The following is a 17,863-nucleotide window of genomic DNA, read 5'->3' as shown; positions in this document are numbered from 1 at the left end:
TACTACAGTACCAAAGTTAAAACTCAGGGAGTCTATTGCTGTGCCAAAGTCATTTATAAGTGTTTTCCTTTGCTGTTGCCAAAGTAAGATCTAGTCTATTTCTCCCACGCTCTACCAACGCTTAATCTAGGTGTTTATATATCAATGCCAAAGTTAAATCAAAGTGTTATCCTCTGGTGTGCCAAAGTCATTTCTTAGTGTTTTCCTTTGCTGTGAGTAAGATCTCGGCCTTTTATCCTTCGCTCTACCAAAGTTTAATCTATGTGTTATATAGCAGTGTCATTGTTTAATAAGAGTGTGTCCTTGGTGTACACAAGTCAAGTCTGGGCGTTTTCCTTTGCTGTTGCCAAAGTTACATCTATGCCATTCCCCCCCCCCCACTCTACCAAAATTAAATCTAGGTGTATCTACTGCAGTGCTAAAGTCAAATCTATGTGGTCTACATCTGTTTTGGAATTTGAGTAAGAAGAGGGTGCACAGCTATGTACTCTGTGATTTAGTAAATTTACTCCATGCAAACTTCTTATTATTAAAAGAAATTGCTTAGTAGGGTGCAGCCCACTAAATAGTGCCTCTGTGCTGGGCTCTCGTAATGAACTGAAGAAAAAGGACCTAGGCTGATTAGCCATTGGTGCTGCCGCACACCTGTAATTACCACGAATGGTTAAATGTTTTGTATTATACTTTGTCAAAAAATATCTAATGAAGTGTCGAACACAGTTGAAAATAATTTTGAAATTATTTTCTTTAATCCACTGCTATGGGAATTAATAAAAGCTTGTCATTGGTTAAGAAACACCAATTTGTAATTTGCTGTTTTTTAGGCAAACGATAACCCTGTGGCTAATGCATTTCGGAAAACCTAGTTTCCTTCTTCAGAGCCGGGTAAATCTATTCAGGATTACTTAAATTGTTCTACCATCATCAAAAGAATCAAAAATTATACATTCATATTCCAATAGACGTATTGCAAGAACATTGAAAAATACAGGGTACCCACATTCTAGAATAGCAAAATTATTTTCAACTGTGTTCAACTCTTCATTAGATATTTTTTGACAAAGTATATATAATACAAAACATTTAACCATTCGTGGTAATTACAGGTGTGTGGCCCGCACCGAGGGCTAATCAGCCTAGGTCCTACATCTGTTTTGGCCCAGTATCTGAGTGTCAAAGTTAAATCTACGTATATCTATTGCAGTACTAAAGTTGAATCTAGGTGGTCCTCATCTGTTTTGACATAGTTGAATCTGAGTGTCTTCCCTTACTGCACCAAGGTTACATCTAGGTGAGTTACACTGCTGTGCCAAAGTTGATTCTAGACAGTTTCCACTACAGTGCCAAATTCAAATCAGAGTGCTTCCCATTGCTCTACCAAAGTTTACACTAGACAATTTTTCATTGCAGTGCCAAAGTTGAATCTGAGTGTCTCCCGAGTGCTTTGCCAAAGTTGATTCTAGCTTTCACTTCTTGCCCAGGCATGCCAGCCCCGGATGTACCACACCCATCCCCACTCCTCCCGTTCCCCACCCCAAATGTCCCTCCTCTCTCAGCAACCCCCCCACGAGACAGACACTTCACCATTCTAAAGGCATCTCGGGCAGCTCACTGGCATGCCAATCTCCAGAAACCCTTCAGTACTCACCAGGCCCGAGCTCCACCAACTCACCCCACCTGTCCAACTCCACCCCCGACTACTCCCACTGACTCCCCTCACCCCCAGCTTCTCCCACTCACTCCCCTCCACAAATGTAAGGCAGCTTGGGCAGCTCACTGCCGTGCAATCGCCCCAAACCCTGTCTTGACACCCCAACGTGCATTTCACACTATAAACCCAAACCCAACCTCAGCCTTACGCGTGGCAGCCACTGCCTCAATGTCCTCCACCCCACCCCCTTGGAAAAATAACTCACACTGCCCCTCCCTCAGTGCAGCACGAACATCCCTGTCCAACACAGCCCCATCAGCAAACCCTCCCACCCTGTCGTTCACACCTGTGCCCCTCACAAACTCCACAATTCACAGATGCTGCACACATCACAGACTGCCAGCAACACATTGCGCTCCCATTTTCCTCACAAGGGCACCCCCGGTTCACCCTGCCTATTATCCCCAGCCTTCCTCACCCACTCCAAACCCTGTCCCAGCTCTTTTCACCTCCCCTCCAAAACACCCTTCCAAGACCACTATCCCCCTAAACCTCCCTCGTTCTGATATTTCCACCATGAACCCAGACACCCCTGCTCTCCCCCAAACCCAACACGCTACCACTCCCGATGCCGACCATACAGCAGAACTTCCTCACACTATCGTGCATACTCATCAACGCCAGATTTGTCATAAAAAATAAACACATCTTTGAACTCACAGCCACTGAAACCCTGACTTCCTATTCATCACTGAAACCTAGTTCAGCGATGACATCAAACCTATCGCACACAAGGCCATCCCATGTGGCTACTCCCTGCTCACACATAACAGGTCCAACCATCTTCCACAAACTACACCTTTCAGTAATACCCACTGAGAATCACCCTTGTGACACTAAATGCAAATCTATTCTTGTTAAGTTCCTCCTCAGCCCTTCCATCACCTACAGCTTCCTTCTCCTATTCAGGCCACCCTGCTACTGGAATTGTGCCGACTCTCTCTGCGACTCCCTCTCAACCACGCTGATCCAGCACCCCGCGCTCATTCTGTTAAGAGACTTCAACATCTGGTTTGATGTTCCTGCCAACCCCATGATCCACTCCCTCACCAACAATCTGGAAGCTCTCGGCCTAATACAATTGATTTTTCTTCTGACCCACAATGCAAGGCCCACCCTAGACACACTATTCTGCACAACAGATTGAGTATCCCCATTCCTGCCTCTCCCCTCATCTGCACTTACTGCTATGCTGTACCTTTCTCACTTCAACACCTCCGCCCTCCCACCTCTTCATGCAAACATCCCCTGAACCACCCCAGCCACTCTCCTGTCTGGAATAAAATCATCATCAACACAGACCAGGTCAATTCCCTACTTCTTACACTATCAGATCTCGCTTGCAAGGAAGGACACCCCTCCGTCAACCTCTCCGACCAATGGCTCTCCGAAGTTACGAATCCCCCCTCACACCAACCGATCACCCCTTCTGAAGATCAACCCCACACCAAAAGTGCTACACCATTACCTTTCAGCTCCAAAAACCGTCAAGCATCTCCTAGAGCGACCCTAGAGGAGCAGTCCTACCCCACAAAACAAAATGGCCATCGCAAGAGGGAACAGAGTATATTTGTACGAAATCAAAAAAGCAACAAAAAAAACACTATAGAAACAGAATGTCCAGCTCAAAATACCCACAAAGGGAACTCCACACAATCCTAGTGGAATTCAATTTGCCTAGTTGCCCAACCCCCGCCCTCCACCTCCCCTAACTCACAAGCTTTCTGCAATGAACTTTCCGACCACTTTCATAACGCGATTGAATGACATTGAATGAATGACATTGTACCATCACCACAAAACGAGCTTGAATCCTGCATTCAACATCCGCCCATCTCTCGAACCTGAAACTTTCCTAGCCCTCCCAACCTACGTTCTTCTCATTCACAACTCTCTCCCAGACCGATTTCTGAAACCTACTAGCACGTAGCCGACCCTCAGGCTCGCCTGGAGATCCTTGCCCACCTCTGCTTCTAAAAAAGATCCTTTCCTCCCCCTCTGCTGGCAGAATAGCCTGCTCTATCATAAATAAATCCCTCTCATCTGGCAACTTCCCAGAAGTCTTCGAAGCCTCCCATGTCAAACTGCTACTAAAAAAAACCAGCCTCGACCCACTCTCCCCATCAAGCTATCATCCAATCTCCAACACCCGCTTCATTGCTAAATTGACTGTGGTGCATATAAGCAACTTGGCCTTTTCACAGGAGACAAAAGACTTCTCGACCCAGCCCAATCGGGGTTCCGACCCCTATGTGGAATGGTATCCTCACTGGTCTCTATCTGGGATGACCTAGAAAGAACTGATTCCTCACTCTAGGTATCAAAGACACCACCCTGGATCCCCTTTTTTATTTCCAAATGCTCACAAATCATTCTCCTCCCTCCTTTCTCCTCTGCCCCTGGCCCCATCACAAAAGGGGTCAGTCAAGGACCCCGCTCTTCAACATATACCTAAGCCCACTGCCAGCTCTCATCTGCTCACACAATCTTACCTGCTACAACTACACAGACGACACCCAGATCATTTTCAAAATCCCCAAGACTCTAGCCTCCCCACTTCCTGACCTCGCCACTTGCCTCTTGGATATCAACTTTTGGATGATGACCAACCACCTAATCCTCAACTGGGGCAAATCAGATATCCTAATATGTAACACAACTGCTCTGATCCCCCAACCTTTAACATGGCCAATTGCCTTGCAACCTACCGCCTCCATCTTAGTTAAAAATCTTGGATGCACCATGGGTGCAGACCTATCTCTCTCCAAACACATCAACTCCGTATCCAAAACCTGCCACTTACACTTACACATCCTAAAACAAATCTTTCCCTACAACTCCTATCCCCAAAGAGTCCCTGCAGTGTTGGCCATCAAATTATCCCTCCTAGACTACGCCAACTCCCTCTATCTTGGTGTCCCGGCATGCCAGCTCAGGAAAATTCAACAATTCCAAAACGCAGTCGCCAGACTGCTCCTTGCCCTCTTACCTAGAGAACACATTACCGCTGCACTTAGAATATTACACTTTAGCCTAAGAACAGCCTTCAAATCCATGTGCATCACACACCAAGCCCTCCATGATACAGGACCTGAGCTCCTTCAAAACAAAATCATCCACTACCAACTGTGAGAAACCAGAAGGTGTCTCAGCCGCTAGTCCTCGGCGGTCTCTCTCTCTCAGGTGGCCAGGGCACGAACATCGCCTTTGGATCCAGACCCTTGGGGTGGACCCGTGTGGGAGGATCACCTGGGTGAGGGGTCTTCATGGAGTGAGAGTAGGACACCTTATGGCAAGATGTGGTATCCCCCTCCAAGTAACACCTTTACCCCATCTTACCCGGTAGGATATTTAGGAACTCTACCCTGCCTTTCATGAACACTTTCACACAGCCAGCCTGCTCTGGGAGAAGACAGACTCACACCTGAGCATTGTACCTGATATGTCCCACTACTATGGTCGGGCAAGCGCAGGCAATTACTGATACCCACTCACACCTGACTTCCATTACACTTCCCCACACGGAAAAAAGGCGGAGCACGAGAGCGCTCTCTGAGCGGAGCAAAGCACATGAAGGAACATTATTTTCCTGATGGCAGCTGAACGAGAGAAGAAAGACGGCAAACCAAGAAGGGTGCGCAAGGAGGGAGATACCCTTGACCCTTTCGGCAAGAAACCGCTGCTTTCCAGAACCTTTCAGATTATCGAAGTGCAAGGCCATAAAACCAGACTGAAGAATCTTGTATTGTGTTTGAGATACCCGGGGCCACCTGCACGGCTGACCGAGTTGAGGAGGAACAGCAGCCTTCGTGGTACCGTCCTAAGCTCAAAAATTAAAGCAGCGCCAGAAAGATCAACACAGCCGATGAGTTGGGGAGACCGATGCAAGACCGTTCTGTGTTGAAGTCAAGATTGTAAGCGGGAACAGTGTATGAAGTGTGCAAGAACGAAGATTTGTAACGCGTGTGATGAAAGACACGAGAAAAGCTTAATTGCGGATGGATGTTTGAACATTAGCGGAGAAAGAAATAATGCCAATGACAGAGTGGTCCGGCACCACACGGGTGCTCAATCGAAGGTCTCTGTAAGGTATCCAGATAAGAAGTGGCAGAAACTAAAGAAGAAGATTAGAACAATGAAAAGTGAAGTAAATCGAAGTGGTCCTGCGACGGCTTAACCAAAACCCATTGCACATTTGAAAGTCTTCGATTTTTGATATAAAGAGGAACACTTAGAACGTGAACATCCTATTACATGGTCCTAGCCCGAACGAGGGAGACCGATTTTGAACATTGTGCAAAAGGGGTCCAAACCCAAATGAGGGAAATCCATGGTCTGAGCCCAAACGAGGCAGACCAATTGTGAACATTCTGTTAAAGCGGTCTGAGCCTGAACCAGGGAGATCCGTGGTCTGAGCCCGATCGAGGGAGACACATGATGAACACTGGAAGTGAGAACTTGTGAATGTGAAAATACTGATTGTTAGGCAGAATCATATGCAGTACCCTTTGGGAACACCACACACAATTAAGACTACAAGTTCATGTACAAATTCACCTTTTGTACAAGCCTGTACTACACAGTAAATTGGTAGTGATGGCTGAGCAGCCAGACTTATCTCAAGAGTAAAGTGAGCAGTATCAGAAGTTACACAAAGGACAACAATTTCTATGGTTCAAACAAACACTGACTCAAGGTTTCTGAGTTAAAGAATATACATGAATTTACACCAGCATTTGTAAAACAATTCACTAAAGTAAACTAGCAGAAAAATTGCAATCTTAATATACCACACAGCACCCAATCAATTCTGGATAAGGTAAGCTCAAAATCAAGTGTGAGCAAAATGGCACTCCAGCAATTTAAAAAGGGAGGGAAAGAAAAGGTTATACAAAATCAAACAGCACCAACAAGTAAGTAGGCAGGGCAATGTAGAAAAGGATTATTACAATGAGGATTCAAATCAATAAGCTTGGGCCAGTGTAATTGGTTCAGAGTCTTTGCAGAGGATCACACAGTTCAGAGTAGTTTGCGGTTAAGTCTTGGCCAAGAGTTCAAAACAAAGTTGGTCGAAGGAAAAGTTATTTAAAAGAGTAGAGAAGGACAAGCCCTTGGATTGGTGAAAGATTTAAAACACTTTCACCGCGGTCGGACGGAACAAACAACTGGGTTTGAACAGTACCTTAGAAGAAGAAGAATGCTGTAGCTGAGGCAGAAGTTCCGGGCAGGTCCTGCAGGCTCACGGTTCCTGAAGCGATTGTTGGACTGAAATGAAGGAGGAAGACTGGAGGGTCCTGCACTGCCCAGGGAATAAACCAGCAGCAGAGCAAAGCAACAAATAAAAGGTGTGCTCCTTAAAACCCAAACAGGGTCCGGTCCTCCTGGCTATCCGGTTCACTGCAGCAGTCCTCTTCCTTCAGCTTCTCTTCGGTTCTCTTGATCCAGTGGTGACTCTGCCTTCCAAGTCCCAGAGACCTGTTTTTTATTCAGTTTTCCCCCATTCACACAACCTGGCTGTCAATCACACAGCAGAGTGGCTGTCCTGGCAGGACAGCCACCTAGACAATCAAACAAGAGTGCGACCTGGGTCTCTAAGGAGACCCTGCGCAGGGGGCCTAAAATCCCTCCCTCACATCCTGTCTACCTAGACTCTCAGGCACCTAAGGAGGGTTTTTGTGCAAAAGCCCGCCAAAGGACGGTGAACAAAGGACCCAAACCTGGTTTGGCGCGCAGAGTAAAACATGAGAAAGACCTTTACAAAAAGAAAAGGTGAATTAACCCAGCTGGAACCAAATAAAAGTAAATGGGTCCAGCGGATTTAGGTTCGAGGCTACCAACATAGCCTAAAACAGTACCAAGACTATTTTCATAGACCGCGGTAGGAAAAATATGGTAGATACCACTGCCACCAGCCAAATCTTAAAGAAAGGGGTACGAAATAAGGTTCCATAAGAGACAGACAAAAAGGGATAACTATTAACCCTTTCCAGTACTCTATATAAGATAGTTTGTACTGGGTCTGCAAATTTAAAAAGACTAATAAAGTCAATGGCAACTTTACATTTTCTAGGAGACAGTAGTCAGTCCCAGAAAATGGAGTTTAAAGTGGGAAGTCTGAAAAAAACAACCCTGTGTCACTGCACTAAAGGTGCAGCACCAAACAGCACCAACAAGTAAGTAGGCAGGGCAATGACACACAGTAAAAAGATGATGCCTATGGAGTAGGTGATGCTCCACAGTCTATGAACACAAAAATGTCAAACACACAGCAAAACACATGTAAGAGTGGGAAAAAAGGCTCACACTCTTACCAGGTAAAAGAAATAAATCCCAAAAATCCAGCAAAGCTGTATGTAAGGGAAATTAGCCATTCTGGAGAATTCTAACTAACACTCGCGCCCCCAGACTAAGGAGACTAAGGGACTAGAGGATATAATCCCCACCAGGATAGATCTCCTGTTTCAAGTCAGTGAGTACACCAGCAACCTTTTGTAACCCTTGCTAGGAAATTCCTTACCAATGGTTTTCATTTGTAGACTATATGTTGTGGTACATCCCTCCTTTTTAATGTATAGGGGATCTGTTTTAACAGTCCCTCAGAAGTTATAACAACCTCGGAACCTACAACACGGTTTTTCAAGGGGTCCTTAGAAAGGAATCCCTTAGATCTAGAAGGGCCTCCATGGTTCCTCACCACCTCTCTCCCAAGAGCAAGTTGGGTCTCAGGTATCTTGGTTGGAGGGGCTGTGGTCAAGCCAGGTACATGCTTCCACTTCCTCTGAGATCTGACCTTACCTATTTTAGAAGTTTCCCTCCTAACATTGAGTCTTCAGTAGAAGCTCCAACAGTTTAGCCTTAGACCTATTTTTCCTGGTTTTCCACCAATTCTGAGAATTACCAGTTCTCACAGGCCTAGAGAGGGGTCCAATTTGTCTATCCACCTCTTCATCAGAAGCAGGGGGGTCAAAGACTTTACAATTGGATGGGCAATGATGGAGCTTGGTTGGGGGTCCCATTTCCCTACTATACTAGCCTCAGGTTTGGCTGGGTTAGAGGTCATCTTACTAAAACCAGGGCTTGCAGTGGGGTTCTCTGTAGAGGTTCCCACGGGCTCAGAGTGGTCTCTTAAGGTTGCCTCTCAAGCCAATCTGGTTTGGTTCTGTTTTCTCTCACTGGGAGATACTGTAGCATCCGAACTAATGAACAGCAGATGGGAACCAGCTGGAGGCTCGTGAGAGGAACATGGAGCATGGAACACGGGGATCGAGAAAGGACGATTAGAGATCAGAGGACGGAGAAGCGACACAACGGATGCACCAGTTTCCCCTCCTCATTACGCCCTTTACAGACTATTACATTTACTCATAACAGAACTATAAACAGTTAAGAGTTATTTACTTTATTCACCCAAGTTAAGTAAGCATTAAATAATTCCCAACTCACTTACCTGTCTCTGCCCCTGCTTCAGTGGCAGCGAGGACTTTCCCACGGCCATTGAGAAGGATCTCCGGCCGACTACAGGTAGGGGCGTAACAGCGAACGACGCCATCTACATAAAAAAAAGCAGGAAGCAGAATAAGGATTGCGCGCATGCATACATTTTACACAGGGTTTTGCAGTAGAAACTGACAGTATTGGGAAGCAGATTACAAGTCAGCTGACTTGCCGGCCATCATAACACCAGGCATCATCCATGAATCCTCATTGCATCACCCTCATCATTACAGCTGTACAATATCGGGTAATCATTATCCGATCAACTTCATCCTCGCCGCAGTATATTATTAGATTATTGAGTAATCATCATCTGATCACCCTCATCCTTGCAGCAGTACATATTGAAATACGGGACAATCATCATCAGATCATACTCATCCTTCCAGCAGTACTTCTACTGCATATTATTGCACGTAAGCAGTGAGCAGCGATTTATCTTCACCCATGTTCAGTAGACAACAAAAAGTGCAGTAAAGTAAAGGAATCAAAAACAAATAATAAACCACATGGGAATAGAAGAAAATAAAAGCAATAGGTATATTTTATCATCAGTACGGGTCACAGAGGCAGTGGAGATATGTCCATGCATGGTGTACCAGCTCTTCAAATGTTCATGCCTGATATAGGGGAACCTATACTACCGTGGAAGAGGTGGCTTAAAGTATTTGAAAATTATGTCAGTGTGGTGTGTGGAACCAATTCTAGTGTAGAGAAAAAGAAGTCTTTATTGCTACACTGTCTCGGGCCAGCTGGTCAAGAAAAGTATGAAGATTTACCAGACCTGTCAGTGGGTGAAAGTGGCGACATGAATGAGTATTAGAAAGCAATTCAAAAAGTGAACAGACAGTATGAAAAGAAAATCAGTATAATCCTGGAGAGGTAAAAATTTGGAAAGAGAGTTCATTAAGAGGGTGAAACAGTGGAGCAGTATGTTACAGCATTCAGAAAGTTAGCAAGGACATGTAAATTTGACCAACAGCTGGAAGAGAGGATAAGAGATCAGTTCATGTTAGAGTGTGGGAGTAGTAAAGTCAGAGAAAAGCTGTGGGAGGAGGATGATCCCTCATTGGATGATGTATTAAAAATGGCCAAAGAAGTAGAACACAGAAACATGTGTGAAGACTTTAGAAAACCGAATAAAAGAAATGTTGACCAAGGCAACGGTCAGTGCTGTACAACCAGATGAGGAAAACATAGTTGTGTCTGTTGAAAATGAGACCAAAGGAGCAAATACATACCGTCAAGTGGATAGGAAGATGAGGTTTGAAAACAGGTCAAATTCTGAGAAGAGAGATTTTCAAGACGGAAAATACAGAAATAAAAGAAAAGAAGTAGAACACAAGAATAGAGGTGGATATGCTCAAAGAGGAAGAGGGGGAACTGTGGCAAGGAATTGTTATAGATGTGGGAGCCTGTCACATTTGGCAAGCAGTGCGACATGTCCTGCTTGGAAGATTATCTGCAGAAATTGCAGAGGAAGGGGTCATTTCGCCAGGTGTTGTAGAGGCAGGCGAGGAGCATCAAACACAAATTGGATCTGTGGTGACTACGATGATGAAGAAGAAGAATGTGTCTTCGTGGTTTCTGATGAAGGTGAAGAAATGGATAGCCCGAGAGAAACCATTGCAGTGAATGGCGATCCTATAGTGATGATGGTAGACTCGGGAGCAAGTTATTCGTTGATTTCAGAGAAAGTATGGAAGAGTTGTGGACCAGAGTTTCTGAATTAAGTAGATATTAAAGCAAGGGCATAAGGTGGAGAAAAATGTAGCTGATTGGTTGGTTCAATGCCATATTCATGTTTAAGGGAAGACAGGCAGAAGGTTGCATTTATGTTTCAAAGAAGGGAACATCTTTGTTATTGAGTTGGACTCATCAAACACTTTTAAAAGTTTGTTTGGATCCCAATGCTAGTGATTCAGTGTTGTTAGAGGAAGGAACTGGGGCTAAAGTGAGTATTAGAAAGCAATTCAAAAAGTGAACAGACAGTATGAAAGGAAAATCAGTATAATCCTGGAGAGGTAAAAATTTGGGAAGAGAGTTCATTAAGAGGGTGAAACAGTGGAGCAGTATGTTACAGCATTCAGAAAGTTAGCAAGGACATGTAAATTTGACCAACAGCTGGAAGAGAGGATAAGAGATCAGTTCATGTTAGAGTGTGGGAGTAGTAAAGTCAGAGAAAAGCTGTGGGAGGAGGATGATCCCTCATTGGATGATGTATTAAAAATGGCCAAAGAAGTCGAACACAGAAACATGTGTGAAGACTTTAGAAAACCGAATAAAAGAAATAATGACCAAGGCAACGGTCAGTGCTGTACAACCAGATGAGGAAAACATAGTTGTGTCTGTTGAAAATGAGACCAAAGGAGCAAATACATACCGTCAAGTGGATAGGAAGATGAGGTTTGAAAACAGGTCAAATTCTGAGAAGAGAGATTTTCAAGACGGAAAATACAGAAATAAAAGAAAAGAAGTAGAACACAAGAATAGAGGTGGATATGCTCAAAGAGGAAGAGGGGGAACTGTGGCAATGAATTGTTATAGATGTGGGAGCCTGTCACATTTGGCAAGCAGTGTGACATGTCCTGCTTGGAAGATTATCTGCAGAAATTGCAGAGGAAGGGGTCATTTCGCCAGGTGTTGTAGAGGCAGGCGAGGAGCATCAAACACAAATTGGATCTGTGGTGACTACGATGATGAAGAAGAAGAATGTGTCTTCGTGGTTTCTGATGAAGGTGAAGAAATGGATAGCCCGAGAGAAACCATCGCAGTGAATGGCGATCCTATAGTGATGATGGTAGACTCGGGAGCAAGTTATTCGTTGATTTCAGAGAAAGTATGGAAGAGTTGTGGACCAGAGTTTCTGAATTAAGTAGATATTAAAGCAAGGGCATAAGGTGGAGAAAAATGTAGCTGATTGGTTGGTTCAATGCCATATTCATGTTTAAGGGAAGACAGGCGGAAGGTCGCATTTATGTTTCAAAGAAGGGAACATCTTTGTTATTGAGTTGGACTCATCAAACACTTTTAAAAGTTTGTTTGGATCCCAATGCTAGTGATTCAGTGTTGTTAGTAGAAGGAACTGGGGCTAAAGTGAGTATTAGAAAGCAATTCAAAAAGTGAACAGACAGTATGAAAGAAAATCAGTATAATCCTGGAGAGGTAAAAATTTGGGAAGAGAGTTCATTAAGAGGGTGAAACAGTGGAGCAGTATGTTACAGCATTCAGAAAGTTAGCAAGGACATGTAAATTTGACCAACAGCTGGAAGAGAGGATAAGAGATCAGTTCATGTTAGAGTGTGGGAGTAGTAAAGTCAGAGAAAAGCTGTGGGAGGAGGATGATCCCTCATTGGATGATGTATTAAAAATGGCCAAAGAAGTAGAACACAGAAACATGTGTGAAGACTTTAGAAAACCGAATAAAAGAAATGTTGACCAAGGCAACGGTCAGTGCTGTACAACCAGATGAGGAAAACATAGTTGTGTCTGTTGAAAATGAGACCAAAGGAGCAAATACATACCGTCAAGTGGATAGGAAGATGAAGTTTGAAAACAGGTCAAATGCTGAGAAGAGAGATTTACAAGATGGAAAATACAGAAATAAAAGGAAAGAAGTAGAACACAAGAATAGATGTGGATATGCTCAAAGAGGAAGAGGGGGAACTGTGGCAAGGAATTGTTATAGATGTGGGAGCCTGTCACATTTGGCAAGCAGTGCGACATGTCCTGCTTGGAAGATTATCTGCAGAAATTGCAGAGGAAGGGGTCATTTCGCCAGGTGTTGTAGAAGCAGGCGAGGAGCATCAAACACAAATTGGATCTGTGGTGACTACGATGATGAAGAAGAAGAATGTGTCTTCATGGTTTCTGATGAAGGTGAAGAAATGGATAGCCCGAGAGAAACCATCGCAGTGAATGGCGATCCTATAGTGATGATGGTAGACTCGGGAGCAAGTTATTCGTTGATTTCAGAGAAAGTATGGAAGAGTTGTGGACCAGAGTTTCTGAATTAAGTAGATATTAAACCAAGGGCATAAGGTGGAGAAAAATGTAGCTGATTGGTTGGTTCAATGCCATATTCATGTTTAAGGGAAGACAGGCGGAAGGTCGCATTTATGTTTCAATGAAGGGAACATCTTTGTTATTGAGTTGGACTCATCAAACACTTTTAAAAGTTTGTTTGGATCCCAATGCTAGTGATTCAGTGTTGTTAGTAGAAGGAACTGGGGCTAAAGTGAGTATGGAGAGAATTTGAGATGAAATATGCAGAGAAAATGTTATTGGATGTGTAAAACGTGTAACTCATCGCATCTTGCTCAAATCAGGCCCAAGGACCAGATGCTCAGAAACTACGCAATGTACCACTGTCACTTAGAGAAGAAGTTAAACTTGAACTAAAAAAGTTGGAGGATCAAGGGATAATTGAACATATAGATGCTTCTGAATAGGTATCGCCAATGGTGGTGGTCAGGAAAAGCTCAGGAAAGATAAGGTTGTGCATCGACATGAGAATGTTAAACAAGTGTATTATCCCGGAAAGGCATCCATTGCCAAATATTCAGGAATTAATTTGTACAATAGGTCCAGCAAAAATATTTTCGACGTTGGATTTAACGGCGGCATATCATTAAGTGAAATTGCATAAAGATTCTAAACAGCTAACAACATTTATTACCCCGGAGGGGTTATATCAATTTTGGTGGATGCCTTTTGGATTGATATCAGCAGCCTCTGTTTTTCAGAAAGTCATGTACAGAATTCTAGAAGGAGAAAATGGTGTAATCTTTTTCCAAGATGACATACTGATCTATGCAAACAATGAGGAAGAGCATAACAAAAGTTTGGAGAGAGTTTTCAGAAAACTACATGAGGCAGGAATGATACTGAGTAAGAAGAATTCAAAAATCAAGAGGAAGGAGATTGAATACTTAGGGCATGTAATATCCGGAGATGAGATTGCGCCCAAAGAGGAGTTGGCAGAATCAATAAAATCGATCATAACGCCGGAGAGCAAAGAAAAGCTCAGAACATTTCTTGGTATAGCGGAATACTATGCAAAGTTCATGAAAGGATTTTCCGATCATACAGTTAATTTGAGAAATATGTTAAAAGTTAATAAGAAGTTTGAATGATATGAAGAGTGTGAAAGCAAATTCTCCTTCATTAAAGCAGCCTTAACAAAAGCTCCAACATTCCAGAACAATGTGAGAGGAAGAAGAACAGTGATCTCCACTGATGCCAGCAATGTCTGTTTGGGTGCAACTCTAGTTCAGTATCATGGTGGAAAGGAATTGGTGATAGCCTTTGCTTCACGGTTACTTAAAGGTGCGGAGAAGGTGTATGCCACCATAGAGAAAGAGGCTCTTGCGATTAGGTGGGCCACGGAGAAATTCAGGAGTTTTATTTGGGGTGTCAAGTTTGAAATTCACACCAACCATAAACCTCTTGCTGAAGTATTTGCCACGAAATGGTTGGACAAAGTGTCGAGTAGGATTCGCAGATGGGTGTCTAGGCTGTAAGAATTTAATTTCAGCATGGTTTATATTCCGGGAGTGAAGATCTGCACAGCGGATTGTTTATCAAGACTAATCAGCTATAATGACATGAGTGAGGATATAGATGAACAAGAGATAATTTGCAAAATAGTTAATGTAGGAATATCCAAACAAGAATGGGATGAGGAGATGACTAGGGATAATGCCCTCTGCAAGTAATAAAAAATGTGGGAGAAGCTAATTGGAATAAAAACAAAATAACAGAAGCTGGAGTACTCATGTTTTGGAATGTCAGACACAAACTATATGTCCAAACTGGATGTTTAATGAGAAGTGACAAGCTGGTACCACCGGAGGGTCTCAGAGACAAAATCATACAATTATGACATGAAGGCCACCAAGGAATGATGAAGACAAGGCAAAGGATAAGAAACACGTATTGGTGGCCTGGATGCGACCTACAAGTGGAAAGAAGAATAAGGAACTGTATCCTTTGTATGAAAAGTGACAAAGTCTGTGTGGGAGCGAGTTATCCAATGGTGTTGAGAGAGATCCCTGAGAGGGTCTGGAAGACAGTTGCAATTGATATATTGGGTCCAGTTTGGGGTGATGGAAGTGCTTTGTATTGTAATGATCGATATGTTGACGAGATGGGCGCAAGTAACCATAGTGCCTCATGTTACGACCCGGACAATCATTGAATTTTTGGAGGAATTCTGTGAGCATGAGGGGTATTCTGAGGAGACACTATCCGATAATGGACCTCAGTTTAAATCCAAAGAGATAATGAAATATTTTGATGAGAGGTCGATTGTTCATATAGTGTGTGCTATTTATCATACCCAGTCAAATGGTGTGGTTGAGAGGTATAATAGAGTGATAAAGTATGCCATAAAGTTAGCATGGTCTAATGGGAGAGATTGGAGAGTGGAAGTAAAAAAAAAGGTGTTAGCTCATAGATTTACGCCACATTGCACCACAGGTGTCTCCCCATTTGAGTTAAGCAGGGGAAGGACACCGAACACTAAGTTATTCCCGCAGTGGATGAATGCGGTTACCGGTATGGGTGTTGATTTGAGCAATGTGACAGAGAATATTCAGAAAAGACAGACGATCAACAAGGAACAATATGATAATAAGAGATACAAGAAAGGTGGGTTACCAGAAGTGGGAAGTTGGGTTAGAATCAAACTTCCAGTAGTACTGAAAGAAAGTGGATGTCGTTGGTCAAAACCTGCGGAAGTAGTGGAAGTGTTTAAACATGCACTGAGGACTAGTGATGGAAGAGTATGGAACAATGAGAGAGTGATGGTTTTGAAGGAAAGAGAAAGAGAGATGAAATGTATGGAGTGGATGTAGGGTGTAAGTTTGGTGAGCACAAATCTGTTCGAGGTGTTGGAAGGAGTGATGAAGTTAAGAAATGTTCCTTGGCACAAGATACAGATATGCAACGGAAGTCGTCCAGAGAAGTGATGAAGTCATCAAGAGCTGGCAGAACATACAATAGACCTAGATACTTATTAGACTATGAAGAATTATAATTGTGGAGGTGTTCTCTATTAAAGAGAGGAGATGTGTAGCATCCGGAGTAATGAGCAGCAGATGGGAACCAGCTGGAGGCTCATGAGAGGAACGTGGAGCATGGAACACGGGGATCGAGAAAGGACGGTTAGAGATCAGAAGATGGAGAAGCGACACAACGGATGCACCTTTGTCCCCTCCACATTATGCCCTTTAGAGACAATTACATTTACTCATAATATAACTATAAACAGTTAAGCGTTATTTACTTTATTCACCCAAGTTAAGTAAACATTAAATAATTCCCAACTCACTTACCTGTCTCTGCCCCTGCTTCAGATACTACTCCTAGAGTTTTTAAATCATTCCTCAACAGGACTCTCCCAGGCACCTCATTCTGGACACTGACAGGGATCCCCACTGTCATATTATTACACTGAATGAGAGCTGGTAGAATTGGAACCAACTGGGCAGGGCCTCCAGAGAATTTAGAGGGACCTTTGGGTGCCTTAGCAACATCCTCAGGCTTGAACAAGCTTTCATCCACTACTGTTCTACTGGCCCCAGTGTCTCTCCTGGCAGGAGAATTCTGGCCATTGACAAAAACACTGTCCATATAATACCCTCTAGAGTTTTCAGGAATTGAGTTCTACACATCCATATTCTGTTTCCTACCCAGACCCATGGACTCTAAGGATAAAGTTGCTTGAAGACCCAACGGTGCTTCAGCAAATAGTTGAAAGTGGGTAAGAAGGTAAAAAGCGTCACAACTGACATCATGCTATAGGGGACTACACGGAAAGGCAAGTTTGTATTTCTTCCTCTGGGGTGAAGGCTAAGGAGGCAGTGCTGATCCCTGCAGGTTCACCCTTGCACCTGGGATCTCCTTTCACATGGTCAGTTGACCCACAAACATAGCATTTACCAAATGCTCTCTGGAATTGGGGTTTCTGCTGACTTCCCTCTGGTTGGGCACCAGAGGATTCACTAGTCCTATTTGGTTTCCCATGTGGCTTACCTTGGTTATGTTTGAGGCCCTCTTCTGGATTGGAGGTATTAGAATGCTCCTTGTTATCTTTCTTTGGCTGTTTTCCCTCATCCTTCCTCTGAGTTGCCCCAGAATCCTTGTGAGTAGCCCTGTTGGCAAACCATCAGTCAGTAGACTTAGCTAACTTCTTTGGATCTATCTCCTTAGAATCAGCCAAGTGCTGTCTGAGCTCAGGAGAGAAGGCATCATAAATTGACTAGTCGCACTAGAAACTCACAGTTTTTATTCAAATGAATAGGGATGGATACATCTCTCTTGCTGAGCTCATAATTGCAAGTAGATACTCTTCATCGTGTTTAAAAGACACAAAAGCCGGTCCCGACTCTTTGTGTGTCTGCCTTGACAGTTATGAGGATCCTGGGGAGGGGGGAAGCCCGCCTGTACTATGGCTATAGGGAGACCTGACCTAGTGCTACAGTCAAGGAACCTATACATTTCTTCACTGCTCAGAAGCAGAAGAGGAATCTACTGGAGAATCTAATACAACTCCTCCAGCCTTTTTAATATAAAGTTCTGCACCTACCTAACAGAGAAAGCATATTAAAAATTTGAGATATTTCTACCAATAATGGCAGACACACAAAGAGTCGG

This window comes from Ambystoma mexicanum, chromosome 6p (assembly GCF_040938575.1).
Source record: "Ambystoma mexicanum isolate Mex_15411 chromosome 6p, UKY_AmexF1_1, whole genome shotgun sequence".
NCBI lineage: Eukaryota > Metazoa > Chordata > Amphibia > Caudata > Ambystomatidae > Ambystoma > Ambystoma mexicanum.
The sequence above is the reverse complement of the archived record's forward strand: the minus strand, read 5'-3'. Positions refer to the sequence as shown.